The 22,557-nt window shown below is 41.4% G+C and overlaps 1 long non-coding RNA gene across 2 annotated transcripts in view; it reads left to right on the top strand.

The window, feature by feature from the left end:
- The first annotated feature begins 4,823 nt into the window (after positions 1-4,823).
- LOC307184685 overlaps positions 4,824-22,557 on the top strand; it is an 86,150-nt gene continuing 68,416 nt past the window's right edge. The window contains exons 1-2 of one of the 2 annotated variants that reach the window (XR_013827792.1): positions 4,824-4,919; positions 15,175-15,350. This is a non-coding gene — a long non-coding RNA (uncharacterized lncRNA). Of the gene's footprint in view, positions 5,123-15,174; positions 15,351-22,557 lie in introns of both variants that reach the window. The other variant, XR_013827793.1, reaches the window with a different exon arrangement.

The raw sequence follows: 22,557 nt of genomic DNA, 5'->3' as shown, positions 1-22,557 counted from the left end.
AGTTTCATCATCTGATGGCTGGACATGTGGAGCTGCACCGCTTCTGCTCTGCCCTCTCCCCACAGTGCACCCTGGCCTGGGTAAATCCCTTATCTCAACAGGTTATCTTTCATTTCCAGGTGGCCTGTTCCAGAGCTTGGAGCCTGTATTTGCTCTCCCTCAAGCTCCCATCCCTGGAGGCTTCTTCCTGGGGAAGGTAGCCTGAGACCAGGCTGAGGATCTGTGGAAAATTGCAGCTAAGCTTGCATAAGTAAACCTTGGAAGATGGGAGGCTGAAGAGTGCCCAGAATGGAAGGATGCTGAGGCCTGCCATGAGCTCTCCTGCCTGCTGAGCTGTGAGCCTTCGAAAAGGTGCAACTTGGAGGCTGCTTCTCTGTTTCCAACTCTCCTTTTCATCTCTGCTCTGGCCCCTCTCCTTACCTAAGTGTTTTCATAGCTCTCAGCCATTACTGTTTAGCTTTGGGAGGATAAATGTGAAACCAGACAAATTATAAATATCCTGTTTCAAGATGTGTTATCACTCTGTGAATAGAAACCCCCAGAAGCTGAATCTTTCGAAAGCTGCAGTCTTCTTTTTCTTAAGCCTCGGGGAAAAAAAAAAATCCTCTGCCCCTCTGAGGATGTGGTGGCAGAGGTTAAACTGCCTTTGAGAAAGTTAAATGTTTGGATTTCAGTGAAGGTTGACATGGAAACCCACCTGAGGCTTCCTCAGGCGTCTTGGGAGGAAATAAAACCCGAGATGGACGTTCCTGTTGCAAGAGGAAGAGCAGCTCAGTGCGATGGCAGGTGGGGCAACCGGTGTGACCGGGAGTGGAAACTAAAAGCCAGAGAGGGCACGCGTGGCGCGTGTGCAGGAGCCCGGGGGGAGCTGACAGTCCCGGGACTTTGCAGGGCTGTGACTGGAAAGTTGTTTTTATTCAATTCCAAACCCTTCCTTCAAGCGGCTCAGCAGCGGCCTCCGGGAGGCCACGGGGATGGCGGCCGGGGGCACCTTCCTCCCGGGGCTCCGCCATCCAGCCCTCACCCGCCCAGCCTCCCGACTGGTGGCTGCAAATCCTGATGAAGCTTCGCTCGCAGCGCAGGGTTAATTGCTTCAGCCACGTCCACACTCAGGGCACATAAAAACCACAGTGAAAAAGAGTTTTTGTTGTTGTTGTTTGTTTTTTTTGGCTTTAAGGGATACCGTAGGGAGAGGAAGGGGCGGACATCTGTCTGCTTTCACCCTGCAGGCCAGGTAGACCAAGTTTATGGGATGGACTAGCCCTTGCCCTCCAGGCGTATCAGACTCTCCACTTCTACTTGGGCTACTTGAGGATGCCCTAGAAATCTTGAGAACCTTTCTCTTTGGGATTTTGTAGGCCTCATTCTTCTACAGCCCCTGTTTCTTCCAAGTCTGGGTTATCCATTCAGTAGAGGGTTGTGAGGATGCCCCGTTCAATTTGAACATCAGATAAACAGGGACTATGTTTTAGTATAAGTATGTCCCATACAATATTATTTGTTTGCTTGTTTGTTTTGCTAAATCTGGCAACCCTAACTCAGCATGTATTTATGATTCCTCTAGTTCAATTCCTGTCCAGACAGCAACTCTTTAAAGCAGGAAGGGGGCATGCTCTCACCATGCCAGCCACCAGGCACAATTTCCTGTCTTTCCCTTTGTCCCTACTAAAATTGGTGCAAGTCTATCTTTAGGCTAAACCCTCAGGTGTTTTCTGGGGCAGTCAGCAGAGAGAGTTGAAGTGGGAGTGGAGATCTAAGGGGGAGTAATTTAGGTCACCTAAGTCAGCAGCTGGAATATCCAGTGTGAGATAACATTACTAGTAAGTGCTGAATTCTCATTTACTAGAGGCATTTACAAGATGTGCTGTGAACATAAGAGTTAAATAGTAATCGCCTTTTGTAAGCAGCAACTCTGACTGGGGTTTACATTTGGGATTAATAGTAAACTCCCCAGGCCTTACTGACTGAAGAATGTAGTTGCCCAAATAAACAATATTTTCAATCAGGAGTCAGGACCAGTCCTCAGAGCACATAGCTTCTTCCTAGCAAGGAGCATTTCCCAACTCTGAAGTAATTTGTAATGTGCTAGGAAAACATTTTCAAAAAATGGATATCTTAGATACCATAAAAGGGAAAACAGTTCTTTCTTTTGAAGTAATCAGTACCATTTGTAGCAGAATTCCTTCAGTTTGTATTTCTCAATTATTGTCTGATAATGCTAAGCTTATAGTGCCTGAGTGGTGCCTACTGCCTAGTAAGGAAGCATCTAATGGAACCATGTGCGTCTGGGTTTTACTGTCCTCTAAATGTTACACATTCTTCTCAGGACATAAAGCTCAGAATGCCTCCCACTTATTGGATTACTGTCAGCTTCACGGGGCTAGCCATTCAGAAACAGAGTGGAAGGCCCTGCAGACACTGGAATTGTGTTACACAGTCTCCTAGCAGCCACTGTTCCTTCAGCCTCTCTAACCAACAGGGTAAAATGAATTATCAACATTTCCCAAAGAATAGCAACTTTCCAGCTAACTGCCTTCCTCTCCTTCCTGTCCTGACCCGGACATCACACGCTGGATTTCAGAGATACCTCACTTTGACTAGAACACGAATGTGCCGAGAAACACAGAAAATATGTTGTTGTTCTACTGGGAGGTCTCAGATGGCTCCAGGAAAACTCTCTTGAAAAGGCACCGGCTCTCGGTCAACTCCCAAGTGCTGCTCACTCTGCCCCCTGGTGCATGTGTGTGCGGCTTGTTCAATAAGGAATCCCGTCCTCCCCACTTCCAGGTGATGCTGTGAGCAGCTTGGCAGGATCCTGCCTCCCAGGGGCCCAGTGAATGTTTCTCACTCTGTGTGTCCTGTGCTTAAGGCTTGGGGAAACCAAAGACTTGGATTCCTTTCCAATTCATTCCTTCAGCAAATATTTGATGATTTCCTTCTGTGTCCACATCACTCTTCACCAAGCTGTCAAGGGAGGCAGGCTTGTGGATAAATGTAGGGTTCTGAGTCATCGTGGGGAGTGGTGAGGGGTTGGGGGTGGCAAGGAGACAGGGTGGGCATGCGGGACCTTAGCAACAGTAACGCTGCTGTGTGCCCAGTGTCCAGCACTGCGCCTGGCACCAAGCAGACGCTCAGAAAATATTTGCTGAATCTGTTTGAGGATGAAATATTCTGGGTAATTAAGTTTTTTGTTATCCCTAAACTAACTCCTCTTTTCATCTCAGTAACTATTTCTTATCAATCCTACCTTAGTAATGGTGTGTACTAAACAAAGATTTTTTTTTTTCTTGGATGGTTAAAAACCTGGCAACATATCAGACTCATTCTGATCATGGATTGAGTCTGCCTGGTAGGGAGTGGGTCCTCAGCCAGAGGCATTGTAGGAGATGGGGTGAGTGTGCACTGACCCAGGGATGGGTCTGGCTTTCCTGAAGGAACCCCTGATGTGAATTTCTTTGTGGAGATGCTGTATCTCACTGAAATCCACATGTGATGTTTGGATTCAGGTTGGGAAGGAGAGTAAAGTAGTTAGCTAGAAAATTGGTACTCTTTGGGAGCCCTGCTACTTAATGCAGTGTATGCATCCAGCCCATGGCAATACGCAGGTGCTTTAGGTTTGCTTGAGTAAAGCGGATGGGCCTCTCCTCAGTCTTTGGCTGGCTCATAAGAACATTCTGGGAGACACCTATCAAATCCACGTGGCTGGCTGCTCACCCTGCATGAAATTTTAAGAAAAAGTTTGCCCGAGAGTTGACATGAGAAACAATGCTACTGACTTTTCAAGCAATTAAATAATATTTTTCAAGCAATCAGATATTTAAGTCTAGAATGTGAGAACATTCCACAGTGCTCGATGTGGTGGGAGAGGAGGAAAAGGCTCTGTCTCTACCTGGTGGGAGCTTGTAGTGTAGTTGAGGAATCACAGCTAACACACACAAAACCACCAGGTCTCTTTGTTTTTTTAATAAATTTATTTATTTACTTTTGGCTGCATTGGGTCTTCATTGCTGCACGTGGGCTTTCTCTAGTTGTGGCGAGCGGGGGCTACTCTTTGCTGCCATGCGAGGGCTTCTCATGGCGGTGGCTCCTATTGTTGCGGAGCACGGGTTCTCGGCCCGCAGGCTTCAGTAGTTGTGGCTCGCGGGCTCTAGCGCTCAGGCTCAGTAGTTGTGGCACATGGGCTTAGTTGCTCCGTGGCATGTGGGATCTTCCTGGACCAGGGATCGAACCCATGTCCTCTGCATTGGCAGGCGGATTCCTAACCACTGTGCCACCAGGGAAGTCCCCAGTACCAGCTCCCATTTTAAGGAAGAGTAGAAAAGGCAGAGAAAGGCATGGGTCTCAGGACCTAGAGAGAGTTGGAGGCGAGGAGGGACTTGAGCTGACAGTGTCACCAGCCCATTAAGAATTCCTGGGAAATAAAAATAGAATCTGGGTAACAAAGTCAAAACTTTAAAAAATCTTTTGTACTTAGTCTGGTTTCACATGCACATAGGGGGCCACGTGCAGAGGCCTCCCAGACCAGAGTCTTCAGACCAGAGTTCCTGGTGTGAAACACCTGTTCCCAACACCTCAGCTCGGGCCCAGCCATGGGCAGTAGCGCCAAGCGTGACGCTCAATTCAAGATGGCAGCAGTGGCAGCGGGCTGTGAGCAGACACGCTGCACCCGGCTCTGCGATCTGGAGCCTGAGCAGCGCACCTGCGCCAGCCCCGCGAGAACTCCGCCTCCTCTGACGAGATCCCTACAAAGGAGACCCGCCCACAGCCTGTGGGGAGGTCGTTTGTTCTAGAGCCGAGCTGTAGCTTCTCCATTCTCTGATCAAAGAAGAAAGCTTTCCTTTGCTTCTAAACTGGACTCAGTCTCACTGGCTCGAAGGACACGGGGCAGGAGGACCTTTGTTGGACTCCGACTTGAAAGGGTCAGTAACAATAGGATGATAATAATGGGCCAGGCACTGTGCTAAAGGGACTGAGTAGCCAGTTTCCGTAATCCTCACAGCAGCTCCCTGGTAGTTTACCATTGTTGTCTCCATTTTCCACGTGAGAAAACTGAGCCTTATGGAAGTTAAGTAACTTGCCCCATGTCACTCATCAAATGGAGGCGAAAACGGTTGTACAGAAGGTAAGAAGGGTGGGTGAAAATTGTGGGAAATTGTGGGAAGGGTGGGAAAAAACACTTTCCTCTCCCCCTTCTCTCTTTACACTGCAGGTAATAATTCCCACCTTTCAGGATTGTTAGGCGGGATAAATGAGAGTGTTTGTGAACGTTCTGAGCTGCCTGTGCTCAGTGGGAATTCAGACCACATAAGGGAGAGGGAGGCGAAGACAGATGTGGCACAGAGGGAACTGTGACATGACTAATGGCAGCAGTGGGAAACACACTTGGAAAGGAAAAGGGGTCTGGTTCATAGAGGACCTTACAACCTGAAAGAGAGGGTGGGGACTGATGTGGCATTAGCTACTTTCATAAAAGTGATTGTTCTTTTCTTATTTTAAAAGTAGTACATACTCATGAATATTTGGGCGAAAAAAACCCAGGAAAGTATAAAGATGAAAATAAAATAATTCCACCACCCAGAGATACCCACTTGGAATCTTTTTTGTATTACCTAACTTTGATCCTAACTTTATGAAAGGTGATATAGGAAATTATGGTATTAACATTATGAAATAGTGTTTATATGCATAATATGTAAATACAGTATTTATGGTTATACTGTATAATAAGCCCTGCTTTTTTCACTGTTTGTTGTGAACATTTTCCTCATCACTAGATAATATTTTTTTAAGTTTTTAAGGCTATAGAATATTAATAAAGTAAACCATAATATACTTAACAATTTATTATTGTCTATTTCGATTGTTTCCAATTTTTCACTATCAGAAGTAGGACTGTGATGGATATCCTTATACATAAAAGCTTTAATTACATTAAAAATTATTTCTTTAGGCTGAATTCCTAGAAATAGAGACATTAGGTCAAAGAGTATAAGTGTTTTTAAGGCTCTTGATTCATATTGCCAAATAGCTTTCAAGAAAGGTTGAATTCAGTTATACTCCCATCAGCAGTGTATGAGAGTTTCCATTTTATGGAAGCTTTGCCAACAATGAGGTTTTTTTTTTTTTTTTAACTTTGTCAATTTCAAAGAAAAAATAGTATCTTGTTTCAATTTGTATTTCTTGGATTATAAGTGAGGTACAAACAATTTTTCATAGTTTATTGGCCATTTGTATTTCTCCTTCTGTGAATGGTCTCTTTGCTTTCCTAATCATTGTTTTAAAACAACACTTTCCAATAAAGACCTAATGTGAAACATGTATGCACTTTAAATTTTTCTAGTAGCCACATTAAACAAGTAAAAAGAAACAGGTAAAATAAATTTTAATGAAAAGTTATTTTAATAATAAAATTTATTTAGCCAAATATACCCCAAATATTATCATTTCAACATTAGCACTAGCCATGTTTCAATTGTTCTTGTGGCTAGTGGCTACCATATTGGACAGTGCAGATTTAGAACATTTCATCATCACAGAAAGCTCAATTGGATAGAACTAGCACAGAATGTTAGTATCTTTGATATTAATTTATAAGAGACCTTTATATATTCGGGTGTTAACTTTTGTCATACTTGTAACTTTTTCTAGTATGTTGTTTGCCTTTTAATTTTGTTTATTCTTTTGAATTACACATTTTAAAATTACATAGACGAAGCTATCATTTCTTTCCTCTGTTGTTTCTTCTGTTGTTTTTAGACTTACCCATTCCTGGATCAGTTAATTTTTCACCTGTATTTTTCCCCTAGATTTTTTTTTTAATTAATTAATTAATTTTTGGCTGCATTGGGTCTTTGTTACTGTGTGCAGGTTTTGTCTAGTTGCAGGGAGCGGGGGCTACTCTTTGTTGCGATGTGTGGGCTTCTCATTGTGTTGGTTTCTCCTGTTGCGGAGCATGGGCTCCAGGCACAGGCTTCAGCAGTTGCGGCACGTGGGCTCAGTAGTTGTGGTTCACAGACTCAGAAGTTGTGGCGCACGGGCCTACCTGCTCCGTGGCAGGTAGGGATCCTCCCAGACCAAGGCTCGAACCCGGAACGCCTGCATTGGCAGGCAGACTCCCAACCACTGTGCCACCAGAGGAGCCCTAGATTTTTTTTTTAATGGTTTCATTTTTAATGTAATTATTTAATTCCAGAATTTGTTGCATTTATTTTTAAAGTCTACTTGACTTACCAAAAAGATTACTCTAATTGTATGTCTATTAATTTCCCCTTGTAATTTTTAATTGTTTCTATGTATTTTGATGCTTTGTTACTTAGTGCACAACAGATCCTGATTGTTGATACTTGTAAAGGAATATGACCCTCCTTATTCTTTCTAATGTTGTTTGCTTTAACTTTACTTTGAAATTAATATTGTCATTCCTGGTTTTGGTGTCTGCATATGCTTAAGAAATCATTGCCCAATCTTCAATTTTTAACCTTTCAATTTTATTTTGTACATAGTTTTGTGATCATTTTTACAACTGTCATTTAATCTTAACTGTTAAGGATCTTGGTTCTTATTACCGGTCCTGTTATATAGTGATTTCTCTCATTTTTGAGTTGTTATTTTTCTTTTATCACTCGAACATCTGAAGTATGCCTTCAAGTAATTATTTTCAAGTGCCCATTTTATAGTGAGTGCTCAATATTTTCTGAATAAAGGAATAAATGAATGAATGAAGGGCGTTAGGCCTATTCATGTCACAGAATGTCTTTTTGTACTGTCATTCATGGATGGCATCTATTTAAACATAAAATTCCCCCTCAAAATTCTATGAACTTTGCTGAATTATCATTTAGTAGAATAGCAGAAGAGAAATGGAGGCCAGCGTGAATATTTATGCTGTGATAAATCTACTTTTCACACCTGGAGTATGGTCTCATGCCTCTCTCTAGCCCTCCTTTTTAACAAACTTTTAATTTTTGAATCCTGTATATAAGATTATATATTTTTATATTTTACATTTAAACATTTTGCTCCAGTATGTCTAGGCTCTGGGGTTTTTTTTCATTGGTTTTGCCTGAAATGTAATGAGACACTTATATCTGCAAATTTAAGTTTTGGGGTTTTTTTTTTGCATTTTATTTTATTTTATTTTTATTTCTGGGACAGCTAGAAAGCCATATTTATTTATTTATTGAATTTTATTTTATTTATTTTTTTATACATCAGGTTCTTATTAGTTATCCATTTTATACATATTAGTGTACATATGTCAATCCCAATCTCCCAATTGTTTTTAATTCATGAAAGTTTTGTTCTGATATATGTTTGTCTGTTTTGTATAGTTGTTCTGGGTCCATTTTCAGGAACATGACTAATTTTGAGATTATATCCCAAGCTCTAGCCCTATTATCTATCATTAATTTTTACCTGTCCATTTTATTAGTGCTTTAAAGGAGTTTCGGCAAATGACACAAGGTAAAGGATTAAGTTGGTCTTTTTCTAACTAGTTTGTCTTCTCAAAACTGAAAAAGATTGGACATAGCTGATTAAGAGAAAAGAGTTGACTTAAATTTTCTTTTGTTTGGTGGACAGAAATTCTGTGTGGTATTGCATCACAAAAAATGGGAGGATTGGAAATCTGACTTATGGGAAAATGTTATTTTAATTTGGGATATGCTAAATTGGAGGAGAAAGCAGTCCGTATGTGGAAGAAACTGAAGATTAGCTTATTCAACACTCATTCCCTCTCCCTTCCAGCTGTCTTCTATCACAGGGTGTAGAAAACACACCTATTTCTCTCAAGCTCCTCAACAGATAGGCTATAAGCATGTGACCTAGATCCCACCATTAATTGCACTTTGTGAGATGTAATTGCAGAATTAAGTACAAACAGGCTTGGGGAAGAGGTAACATTTGAGCTTGGCTCAGTAATTATTTGCTGAGAGTAACGCAGTGGTAGGAGGCTGGCTACTCAAGGAGAAGAAAAACGTGTTGGTAAAAAGTGTGGGGATTGTGTTAAGGAGATACTTTGAAAAGCATCAAAGGATTGATTAGATGCAGTTGTGGGGCTTGTTGAGGCTAAAAGGCATGAAACTGTAAGGGCCATGTCAATTCAATTTTATATCTTTTTTCTTTGGCAGCCAAAGCAGTGCCTGGCAGAGTAACATGATCTGTATTTGCTATGACTTTATTATTACTTTTAATAATATGACCTTCAGCAAGTTGCTTAGAGTTTCTGAATTTCAACTTCCTCCTCTGTAAGATGAAGATCATCTTACATATGCAGCAGAGTTTTTGCCAGGATTGAAGCACCCTCCAAAAGTGAATATGCAATAGCAGTTCCCTGCCCCTATAAATCAAGCAATGGGCTAAGCAATTAAGATACGAAGATTGTTATGACAAGGTCCCTGCCCTCAGGGGCTCACATTCTATTGGGGGAAGCAGACAAGCAAAAAATAATGACAGTATAAATAAAGCCTATGATAAAGGTATGCACAAGGTGCATCTCTGCTTGGGTAGGGCAGGGGAATTGCAGAGGAAATCTGGGAAGGATTCTCAGAGGAAGGTGGATTTGCTCTGGATCAGAAGGGTGAGTGTAAGTGTTAAGAGAGAAAGCAGGTCAAGTCATTTCTAGCTGTGTTGCTGTCCCTGGGGAGGAGGGATACCTATGATCGACCCTTCTACTGCCTCTGGGACTGGCTCCATCAGTTGACTCCTTCCTTTCCCGTATCTTCTTAATTCCTCTCCCTTGGCTGCTTCTCCTTGGCCAAAACCTATGAACTCAAGTTTCCTCAGGTCTGAAATAATTTTCCTTTTTTGGCTGTTTCTCAGTCTACTGTCCTGTATCTCTCCTTCCTTTCCTTTCACTCTTAGCCTCTTTTTTCTCCCTACTCAACTCATTACTTAATGCCCTGTGCTCTGGGTTCTCTGTCCATTCCTGTCCTGAAGTGTTCTTACAGGTCACCAACGGCCCCCTCTGTTGCCCTCTTTTTTATTCTCTGTTAATTTACCTCTGTGATATTTAGCCTTTTGCCACCACTTCCTGAGTTTTCTGTCTCACAGTCCTCTCACATCCTATTGAGTCTTCTCTCACCTTTGTCAGTTCTCTTCTGCTGCCCAACCTTAAAGTTTGATGTTTCATAGCATTCTTTTCTAAGCTCCTTTCTTACAGTCAACAACTGTCTCTGAGTAATGTCATCCACTCTTGAGGTTTCAGTTACCTCTCCTCATTATTCTAGTTATTTCCAAACCTTTTTCTGTGGCCTCTGCCTCTCCTGGCATTCCAACTCACATTTCCCATCTCCCACCAAGGAATCCACTTCTCTGTCCCTCAGGCACCTCTGAGTGAATATATCCCAAATCAAACTTACTGTCTTCTCCAACGATCCTATTTCCTATGTGTCCTATTTCCATTCCCATTTCAGAGTCCAAACTTGAAACCTGGGAGTGGTCATTACTTCTTTTTCTCTCTCCTCCATATCCAGTCTGTCTGCAAATCCTTTTATTTCTACTTTCTGCATACCTCATGAGTTTATTCTCTCCTGTGTCTCTTCCTGTCACTGTCAAAGCTCTTATTCATTGTTCAACTCGAGCAGCTTTCTAACGAATGTCCTTGCTTTTCCTTTCACCCCACTCAGATTCATCCTAGAGTATCTTTTATTTATTTATTTATTTATGGCTGCGTTGGGTCTTCGTTGCTGCATGCAGGCTTTCTCTAGTTGTGGTGAGCTGGGGCTACTCTTCATTGTGGTGGGCAGGCTTTTCTTGTCGCAGAGCCCGGGCTCTAGGCATGTGGGCTTCAGTAGTTGTGGTGCACAGGCTTAGTTGCTTCAAGGCATGTGGGATCTTCCTGGACCAGGGCTTGAACCCCCTCCCCTGCCTTGGCAGGCGGATTCTTAACCACTGCACCACAAGGGAAGTCCCATGTTGAGTATCTTTTACAGTGATCATTCCAAAATACATTCATTCCTACAATGAATGATTTCAATCATGCCACAGTCCTGATTTAAAGTGTGTAACTGTTTTTTGTTACCAAAAATAGTAGTTCCAATCCTTTTTGCATGGAGTCTTTTTCATGTCAGAAAACATTGTGGAGGCCCCCATGATAGCTGTACTCTTATTACCTGTTAATTGAGAGATTACATAAACTAAAAGCTACTTTTGTTTTTGGCCATGCCGTGCAGAATGTGGAATCTTAGCTCCCCGACCAGGGATCATATCCGTGCCCCCTGCATTGGGAGTGAAGGGTCTTAACCACTGGACCGGCAGGGAAGTCACTAAAAGCTACTTTGAATTCAGCAACAATTTACAATTTATTTTGTTATTAATAAATAAAGCATTAACATACATTTGATCAATAATAATATATATCCAGAAACATAAATTCATTCAATCTGTAGACAGTGAATGGTTATCGATAGGTTCTTGGCTCCTTGCGATAACTACTTACCACCAGTCAAGAACCACTGCCTTAAAGATGACATCCAAATTAATTAGTGAGCTATATAAGCTACTTTAAACTCTTGAAACTGTTTCCAGTTTCATCTCCAGTCATTTTGCTGTCTTTGCCTTCTTGCCTCACTTTAGCCACACAAGCTGCTTCTGTTCCTTCCACTCCTCACTCATCAATTTTCCCAGGAATGCCCTTCCTTCCATTTCTTTGCTTCACCTTATCCCACAAGATTTCTTGCACTTCTGTGCTACTCATAACATTTCATGCATCATCCCTAGTGAAGCACTTATTATGTTTACTAGGGTGTTTTTTGGGTTTTTTTTTTGCCTTAAAACAACCGTTTATTTATTTTTTAACATCTTTATTGGAGTATAATTGCTTTACAATGTTCTATTAGATTCTCCTGTATAACAAAGTGAATCAGCTGTACATATACATATATCCCCATATCTCCTCCCTCTTGCATCTCCCTCCCTATCCCACTTCTCTAGGTGGTCACAAAGCACTGAGCTGATCTCTGTGTGCTATGCGGCTGCTTCCCACTAGCTATCGATTTTACATTTGGTAGTATATATAAGTCCATGCCAATCTCTCACTTCATGCCAGTTTACCCTTCCCCCTCCCCGTGTCCTCAAGTCCATTCTCTACGTCTGCGTCTTTATTCCTGTTCTGCCTCTAGGTTCTTCAGAACCTTTTTTTTTTTCCTTAGATTCCATATATATGTGTTAGCATACTATATTTGTTTTTCTCTTTCTGAGTTACTTCACTCTGTATGACAGACTCTATGTCCATCCACCTCACTACAAATAACTCAATTTCGTTTCTTTTTATGGCTGAGGACTATTCCATTGTATATATGTGCCACATCTTCTTTATCCATTCATTGGTCGATGGACACTTAGGTTGCTTCCGTGTCCTGGCTATTGTAAATAGTGCTGCAATGAACATTGTGGTACATGACTCTTTTTGAATTATGGTTTTCTCAGGGTATATGCCCAGTAGTGGGATTTCTGGGTTGTATGGTAGTTCTATTTTTAGTTTTTTAAGGAACCTCCATACTGTTCTCCACAGTGGCTGTATCAATTTACATTCCCACCAACACTGCAAGAGGGTTGCCTTTTCTCCACACCCTCTCCAGCATTTATTGTTTGTAGATTTTTTGATGATGGCCATTCTGACTGGTGTGAGGTGATACCTCATTGTAGTTTTGATTTGCATTTCTCTAATGATAAGTGATGTTGAGCATTCTTTCATGTGTTTGTTGGCAATCTGTATATCTTTTTTGGAGAAATATCTATTTAGGTCTTCTGCCCACTTTTGGATTGGGTTGTTTATTTTTTTGATATTGAGCTGCATGAGCTGCTTGTAAATTTTGGAGATTAATCCTTTGTCAGTTGCTTCATTTGCAAATATTTTCTCCCATTCTGAGGGTTGTCTTTTCGTCTTGTTTATGGTTTCCTTTGCTGTGCAAAAGCTTTTAAGTTTCATTAGGTCCCATTGGTTTATTTTTGTTTTTATTTCCATTTCTCTAGGAGGTGGGTCAAAAAGGATCTTGCTGTGATTTATGTCACCGAGTGTTCTGCCTATGTTTTCCTCTAAGAGTTTTATAGTATCTGGCCTTACATTTAGGTCTTTAATCCATTTTGAGTTTATTTTTGTGTATGGTGTTACGGAATGTTCTAATTTCATTCTTTTATATGTAGCTGTCCAGTTTTCCCAGCACCACTTATTGAAGAGGCTGTCTTTTCTGCATTGTATATTCTTGCCTCCTTTATCAAAGATAAGGTGACCATATGTACATGGGTTTATCTCTGGGCTTTCTATCCTGTTCCATTGATCTATATTTCTATTTTTGTGCCAGTACCATACTGTCTTGATTACTGTACCTTTGTAGTATAGTCTGAAGTCAGGGAGCCTGATTCCTCCAGCTCCGTTTTTCTTTCTCAAGATTGCTTTGGCTATTTGGGGTCTTTTGTGTTTCCATACAAATTTTGAAATTTTTTGTTCTAGTTCTGTGAAAAATGCCATTGGTAGTTTGATAGGGATTTCATTGAATCTGTAGATTGCTTTGGGTAGTAGTATAGTCATTTTCACAATGTTGATTCTTCCAATCCAAGAACATGGTATATCTCTCCATCCATTTGTATCATCTTTAATTTCTTTCATCAGTGTCTTATAGTTTTCTGCATACAGATCTTTTGTCTTCCTAGGTGGGTTTATTCCTAGGTATTTTATTCTTCTTGTTGCAGTGGTAAATGGGAGTGTTTCCTTAATTTCTCTTTCAGATTTTTCATCATTAGTGTACAGGAGTGCAAGAGATTTCTGTGCATTAATTTTGTATCCTGCTACTTTACCAAATTCATTGATTAGCTCTCGTAGTTTTCTGGTAGCATCTTTAGGATTCTGTATGTATAGTATCATTTCATCTGCAAACAGTGACAGTTTTACACTAGAGTGTTTTTTTTTTTTTTTTTGCAGTACACGGGCCTCTCACTCTTGTGGCCTCTCCCGTCGCAGAGCACAGGCTCCGGATGTGCAGGCTTAGCAGCCATGGCTCACAGGCCCAGCTGCTCCGCAGCAGGTGGGATCTTCTGGGACCGGGGCACGAACCTGTGTCCCCTGCATTGGCAGGCGGACTCTCAACCACTGCGCCACCAGGGAAGCTCACTAGAGTGGTTTTTAACATTTGTTTCCCTCACCAGATTCTGGGCTCCTAGGCGGGAGAGGCTGGGTCCTATTCATCTTTGTATCCTGGCTCCTGTAAGAGTGTCTGTTATATAGTAGGTGCTCACATGGTGGAGGTGGATTCTTAGTGACTGTTAGAATATGTTTCACAGGACTTCCCTGGTTGCACAATGGTTAAGAATCTGCCTGCCAATGCAGGGGACATGGGTTCGAGCCCAGGTCAGGGAAGATTCCACATACCGCAGAGCAACTAAGCCTGTGTGCCACAACTACTAAGCCTGCGCTCTAGAGCCACAAGCCACAAATACTGAGCCTGTGTGCCACAACTACTGAAGCCCATGCGCCTAGAACCTGTGCTCTGCAACAAGAGAAGCCACCACAATGAGAAGCCCGCGCACCACATTGAAGAGTAGCCCCCGCTCGATGCAACTAGAGAAAAGCCGTGTGCAGCAACAAAGACCCAATGCAGCCCAAAATAAATAAATAAATAAATTCGTTAGGAGAAAAAAAAAAAAAGAATATCTTTCACAATCTCAGAAAGAGCAGCTTCCTGGCAGAAGATAAACAAAATAACCCTGCCCTAAGTGCCCATGTCTTTCCTTGTAATTACCACTCTATACAGGAACAAATAATAATCAATCTTACACTTAACCATAAAACTGTAGAAAGTCACAGCTGGAAGGAACTGCAGATGTCATTCAATATGACTCCTTCATATTGGAAATCAGGAAACAGCACCGAGCCTTTCCTTTTCCAGATCCAGCAACACAGTTTTCAACTTTCTCATATTCGGGTTCTCGATTCATTTTCTTTGGCTCCTGATTTGTCTACATTCCTCCTAGTTTGCTGGAGTAAGTTGTTCATTTACAAATGGTGTAAAAATTGTTTTAGTCCCTAACTTAAACGCCTGCAACTCATAGATAATTTATATTTTAAAAGGATTTAGACATGTCAGCCTTCTTCTTGGCCAAGGCTTTTACCAGGCAGTATCTAAGGAGGAACTGAATTGGCAGATCTGAATTCTAACTTCATTTACATCTCTTGCCCAGGCTCTGGTGGAAGTATGAATGGGCAGCAAAGTGCCAAAGGCAGGTGGCCAGAGGAAGAACAGCAACCTGGACGTTCAGTCTCTGGAAAAATGAAAATGCACAGGAGTCTCCTGTCGTTTCAGAGAGCAGAAGCTGCCTGGTTTCTAAACTTCTAAGTGCTGAGCCTCAAATGCCAGGTATCAAATAGGAGATGGGTGTTTATGTGGCAACATAGATGAATGTGTAGAGGGAATGATTTGCATGGAGCTGTGAAGTAAGTAGCTAGGGGAGAATGTGGGGCAAAATCTGTCTTTGGCAAGATGCTAAGCCACTGAAGTATCTTCAGGGCACTGCGTACAACATGGAAGAAATTGAACTCTCTTCTGTTGCATCCAACTGCATGGTCACGTTGATAACAGCAAAGCGGTAGTTATTCTCAAAGAAATGTGTGACAGAAAAATTAACAAAAGGAAGTTACAACCTAGGACTTCTGAAGAGCCTGCCCAAGATCTAAGATAGATTATTGCCTCTCCACAGAGGCAAAGCCTGGGCATCTCTCTGAATTTAAATGAGGTATTACTGCTAGCCATTAAAAATGAAAATTCTCCTACATCCAGTAGCCTGTAGGTATGCAGGCATCCTTACCAATCTGTGTTCCATTTTTTGGCAAGTAAATACGACCTGAAACCATCTATTTATACTTTATGCAAAATTCCTAACTCCAAGGGATAAAAATTGTCAGGCTCCCAAATTCAAGTCTAGAGAATTTAGAATCCTGGTTATTTACAAAGCTTGCCCATCAAATGGAGCTGGTGTTAATTAACTCTGGCATCCCTAAATTCACTTTGCATATTCAATGGTTGCTGTGAAAAGCTGGGTCTGAATAACATGCACAGACGGTACCATTAAGCAGAGTGCAGGCATCACATATTTTTTCTTGGGTTGCTTCTGTTAGCAATCAAACTTGCAGACGTGAGACTAGAGCGTTTTTGACAGTAAGTCCCACAAAAAGATGCTGTTCATTTATTTTGGCAGGGGGTTGTACTATTCTAAGAAGGCAGCTGTGCGTGGCAGAGCCCAGCATTATAACTCAAAATTTGTCCTTTCTTAACAGTTTCAGGACATTGGGTCATGGCATTTTAGAGGGAGATAGAACAAATAGAAAGCTGTGTTGAGAAACAGCAGTTAAAATGCTATGCCTTGTAAAATCCCTTACGTGCAGTACAATGTTTTCAGTTATTAAATGAGCATAATTTAAAGGGCAATTTACTTTTCATCATTTTTACTATTCTGTATTCCTACCATATTGGTCAGTTTTATTTCTTTGTAGACAATTTTCAACTTGTGCAGTTCAATAGTAGCTCATGGATATATTTAAATCTCAAGCCAAGAGGTTTACATTGATATTTTAGCAATTGTAGTGAACATTTTCCAAGTTATATTAAGTTCTACAAATGCCCTATTTAAATAGAATATTTCCAGACGTAAAGCAAGCCAGCAATACAATAACTGAAAAGTGGGTCTTTAGTTTTTACATGATACTTTTCTGGACAACACAACTGTGAGGTCACTTTGAGGGGTTTCCCAGGCACAGGGCAACACCCACGTATACAGCCCAGGAGCAGACTGACCTATGATGAGCGTGGCTTTGCCTGGGCTCACATGACAAAAATATTCACAGATGCTCTAATGATTGACACATCTTTTTCCTTTTGGTTGTTGGCAGGATGCTCACTATAAACCCACAGCAGACTGGGTGCTAAGCAGAGTTGGGGGGTGAGAAGGAAAGAAGATAACAAAGTGCCCCAAGCAGTTTTTGCTGTTTTTTCTCAGCATGAAAAGTACACAATGTGTGTCTGTTTCCTCTATAAATTACCAGGCAAATATCTAACTATCTTTATGTATGCTCAAATCAACTTTTTAAATCAATGCTTCAGGAATAAAATACTGCAAGGATCCAGGCCCATAGATGTATATCTATGCGTATATGCTACAGTCTACTGACTCCAGTTCATCCTATTGTATCAATATAAGTACACAGTAATACCTGCATTATTTGATGTTGGAATAGAGATTTGGGTTTGGAACTGAGATCTATCCATAAATTGTTTTTGTAATTCTTCCTTCTCTGATTATTTCCTTTTATTCTACTCTGCTTTAAACCAGACACTCCTAAAATAGTCTGTACCTTGAACAGACTGGGCATTGTTGGGGATAGGTGCTTGTAGTTCCATGGAAACCATGTCTATGAATCAGAAAGCAAACACCAGGACTCTTGTATTGATACCATGATGTGTGTTGCTAATGTAACACCTAACATGTGTGAACTGGCCAAGAGTTGCTCCCCCAAGAGTCACTGTGCAGGATGCAAGGAGGGTTGGAGCTAATTGGAAGTATAACCCATGGCTGTTTGCAAAAGGTAAAGTCATGCTATGTCAGAGGCAGGCCTTCCCTTCTGTTTCTCAGTGGGGCTCCTCTTTCCTGAACAGTGCTCACGGCTTTATGGCAGTGAGTGGAAGACAAGAGGCCATTTGCTTCCTGCACATCAATCACTATGGACCTGAGACCTCAGGGTATGTTTGTTCATCAGAGGGCAGGCCACACAAGCTTCGCTCCTGAATTCTTGGAGAGCACTCAAACAAGTCAGCTAACTTTAAGAGTCCAATTAATCAGACTCTATGGTGGAAAGAGGTGAGAATAAAAACTCAAAGGTCTCAAGTGATTAAGCAAAACAGATTGTGTATCTGTTGCTGTCTGTGGCATCTGCTTTAAGCCAGGGGTCAGCAAACTATGGCCTGCAGCCTGATTTTGTGCAGCCCACAAACTAAAAATGATTTTTCACATTTTTAAAGCATTGTTAGAAAAAACACTGAAAGCAAGGAATATGGGATAGAGAGTGTCTGTGGCCCACAAAACCAAAAATATTTACTGTCTGGCCTTTTACAGAAAAATTTTCTAAGCTAGGAGGGTGCAATAATGAGAAATTTCTCATTTCTAGCTGCCATATCACTTCTGTTTGTCCCTTAAGTCCACCTGTGTTGTCTGTCAGCTCAAGAGAGGACTTTGGCTTTGGCTCAAGGGAACCTATGAGAACCATGTGTAGTTTTGGGGTTTCCCGCATCACTTTGAGGCAGGCCTTACCACAGTCTAAGGCTGCCATAACTTGTGTTCAGCAGGTAAGTGGATGCAGAACCAAGGGCTTTCAGAAAGTGAGACTGAATACGCATTAGAACAATTCCCTCTAACTTCCCAGCCACAACAAGGCATCCAGAGCAGCGCAGCCTCTCGGTGAGCACATGTGTTTATCAGATCTTCTGAGCCATTTGATACTTGGGTGTTTTTCTTCCAATACCCTTCTTTAAGAGCTGGCTTACCTCCAAAGTTTTGGGAAGATAAGATTCTAAATTAATTCCTAAAGTTTCTGGTTAGATAGAGACCGCCTTTCATTCCAGGTTCTTCCTCTTTGTTCTTTGATCTGAATCCCAGGAGAGTCATGAGTGTTTCTGCTGCTGCAGCTTTGTCTGAATATTGCCAGTAAGCTCTGCTGATGTGTCCGTAGGTTGATTACCAGGGGTTGGAGGTAGAGGGGAGGAGCATCCTTTGTCTTGCTTTCTCTTTGGGCCAAACTTTCTCTTCTTGAAGGAGCACAAACTCCCAAGGCTAATGTGCTCCCTTTGAGGTAGGTATTCACATAAGCAGACTAAGCAACAGACCTAGGGTTGGCATCTGTCGCCATTTCCTTGTGACCCTCATTTCCCCCACTCTTCATCCTCTTTGAGGCTGCCCTAGCTCAGGCCCTCCTCATCTCTCACTGAGACCAAGGTAGTGGCCTCTTCACTGGTGACTTGACCCCAAAGGCCAACTCAGTCTACTCTATACCCTGTTTCTAGAGAGCTGAAAACCTGGCCATGTCACCAAAGGTTGGAACCTTCCTTTTGGTTTCCCATTGCCTACAGAATAAAAGTTCAACTCTGTTGCTGCATTTTGAGATCTACTTAGTTTCTAATAGATCTGCCTACTTCCTTCCCTCACCTTCTATTTGCTCTTATCCTTCAGCCATGGTTACCGAGAGGCATGTGGTTACTTAAGCAGATTGCCTCACCTCCCATGCCTTTACTAACTCTGGTTCCATCACCTGAAATGCCCAGTTTGCTTCACTAATACCTAATCATTTTCAAGTTGAGGGGTCAAGGATAGTGTTAAGGATTGAATTGTGTCCCCTGAAAAGATGTTGAAGTCTTAACCCCCAGTCCCTTATTTGGAAACAGAGTTTTTGCAGATGAACAAGTGAACATGGGGTCACACAGAGTGAGCCCTAATCCAAAATGACCGGTGTCTTTATAAAAAGGGTAAATTTGGACACAGATAGATGTGCAGAGAGGAAAGACAATGTGAAGACACAGGGAGAATACCATCTACAAGCCAAGGAATGATTAAGGCTACCAGAAGCCAGGAGAGAGGCATGTAACTGATTCTGTTTCACAGTCCTCAGAAGGAACCAAGGCTGCTGACACCTTGATCTAGGATTTCTAGCCTCCAGAACTGTGAGAAAATAAATTTCTGTTGTGTACACCACCCAATTGTAATACTTTGTTATGGCAGTATTAGCAAATTAATGCAGTTCATTTTTAGTGTAGAGCCTTTTTTGATCCACATACAGTCAAAATGACCAGACTCTCACGTGCCCTAGCTTGTTCCAGGTATAGCCCGCAATCCCACCAGCCATAGCACAATAAAGCAGTACTTTTTTGTTTTTTTTTTTGCGGTACGCAGGCTTCTCACTGTTGTGGCCTCTCCCGTTGTGGAGCACAGGCTCCGGACGCACAGGCTCAGCGGCCATGGCTCACGGGCCCAGCTGCTCCGCGGCATGTGGGATCTTCCCGGACTGGGGCACGAACCTGTGTCCCCTGCATCGGCAGGTGGACTCTCAACCACTGCGCCACCAGGGAAGCCCAGCAGTACTTTTTTTTTAAAACCATTTTTTAATTGAACTATAGTTAATTTACAATGTTGTGTTAGCTTCAGGTGTAAGCAAAGTGATTCAGTTTTACATATATATATATATTTTCAGATTCTTTCCCATTACAGGTTATTACAAGACATTGAATATAGTTCCTTGTGCTATACAGTAGGTCCTTGTTGGTATGTATTTCATACATAGTAGTGTGTATCTGTTAATCCCAAACTCCTGATTTACCCCTCCTCCCTCACTATTCCCTCTCATAACCATAAGTTTGTTTTCTATTTCTGTTTTGTGAATAAGTTCATTTGTATTATTATTTTAGATTCCACATATAAGTGATATCATATGATATTTGTCTTTCTCTGACTTACTTCACTTAATATGATAATCTCTAGGTCCATTCATGTTGCTGCAAATGGCATTATTTCATTGTTTATGGCTGAGTAATATTCCATTGTGTATATATACCACATCTTCTTTATCCATTCATCTGTTGATGGACACTTAGGTTGCTTCCATGTCTTGGCTGTTGTAAATAGTGCTGCTGTGAATATTGGGAGTGCATGTATCTTTTTGAATTAGAGTTTTTCCAAATATACACCCAGGAGTGGGATTGCAGGATCATATGGTAGCTCTATTTTTAGTTTTTTTAAGGAACCTCCATACTGTTTTCCCTAGTGGCTGCACCAATTTACATTCCCACCAACAGTGTAGGAGGGTTCACTTTTCTCCACATCCTCTCCAGCATTTATTATTTGTAGGCTTTTTGGTGATGGCCATTCTGACTGGTGTGAGGTAATACCTCATTGTAGTTTTGATTTGCATTTCTGTAATAATTAGCGATGTTGCGCATCTTTTCATGTGCCTATTGACCTCTGTATGTCTTCTTTGGAGAAATGTTTATTTAGGTCTTCTGCCCATTTTTTGATTGGGTTGTTTGTTTTGACATTATATATAAGAGCTGTTTATATATTTTGGAAATTAAGCCCTTGTTGGTCACATCGTTTGCAAATATTTTCTCCCATTCCATAGGTTGTCTTTTCGTTTTGTTTATGGTTTCCTTTGCTGTGCAAAAGCTTTTAAGTTTAATTAGGTCCCATTTAAATTAGTACTTTTAAAGTTATAATGTGCATACAGATCGCTTGGTAACCTTGTTAAAATGCAGATTCTGATTCATTAGGCCTGAATTGGGGCCTGAGATGCTGAATTTCTAACAAGCTCCCAGGTGATACCAATGTTGCTGGTCCACAGGCCACACTTTGAGTGCCAAGACCTTACGGCACTTGTTTATATGTCTGTCCATGATGCTGTAATGTGCCTGAAGACAGAGACTATGTCTTTGGATACCCGGTGCTTGGTGCAGTGCTGGGGACATGACAGGTACATAATAAATGTTGGTTGAATGATTGATGAATGAATGAATGAATCTGTTATTAGGATCATTTGATATTGAAGGGTTCATGGTCATTCCCAAGGTATGTTGGGGGTATAATAATTGCACTGCCAGCTGTCTCCTAGCTTTCCTACCCTTCAACATTTTTATTCATTTAAAACTCATCTTGGAGAGGAAAAGAAGCTCTAATCACACTTGAGGAAAAACATTCTGGAATGCCACAGTGACGTTAGGGAGGTGTATCACTATTCTTTCAACTATATTTGAGTCAACTCTTTAACACCAGTTGGCAAAAGCCACCCCTTCCTCCATATCTCCCGTTCAGATAACTCTCCAGAAGCTGGTCACTGAGAGCTGGAAGACACGCAAGAAATGTATGTGACTAAGCTCATGGTAGGACTCTGGCACTGTACACTTAAAACATCTCACTGGGGTAGGTATTAGTATTTCTATTTATAGATAGAAGTTGAGGCTTGAAGAAGTAGTTTGTCCAAAGCTATCAAACTAGTGGGTGACAGAACCAGGGGTCAAACAGATTTAACTTCAAATTCTGTGTTTTTTCCATCACCCTGTGAAAAAGAGATCTAACAGCCTAACTGGCCACACTGCTGGGATATCTATGCTACCTTCTCTCCTCCCAATGGAAAATTGAAAGCAGTAGGTATTACTCTATAGCTCAGAGGCAAATACTCAGCTGCTTTCTAGAGTATTCCAATTCCCATAGTTACAGAGTTGCCTCTTTTTTTGGCATCTTCAAGACATGCTGTTTCTTCCTTTAAATGATTCCTTCCTTTAACTTAGAAAAATTATTTTAACAATTTTGGATAGAATAATTCTGATACATAGTATACTTGTTTTGTTGTCTTAAAACATATCTTTTCTTAAAACTTCAGGGCCACTGTTAAGGATTGTCAATCCCAGCACTACGCTGAAATTCATTCATACTGTCAAGTGTTAGTGTAATATAGTGAACTCTTTGTCCCTACATTAAATGGGCTTCAACTTAATATTTCTGAGACAGTATTTCTGCTTTTATAGTTTTTTCCTA

Source organism: Stenella coeruleoalba (assembly GCF_951394435.1).
Source record: "Stenella coeruleoalba genome assembly, chromosome: 3".
In the NCBI taxonomy this organism is placed as follows: Eukaryota; Metazoa; Chordata; class Mammalia; order Artiodactyla; family Delphinidae; genus Stenella; species Stenella coeruleoalba.
This window is presented reverse-complemented; position numbering and strand designations above follow the sequence as displayed.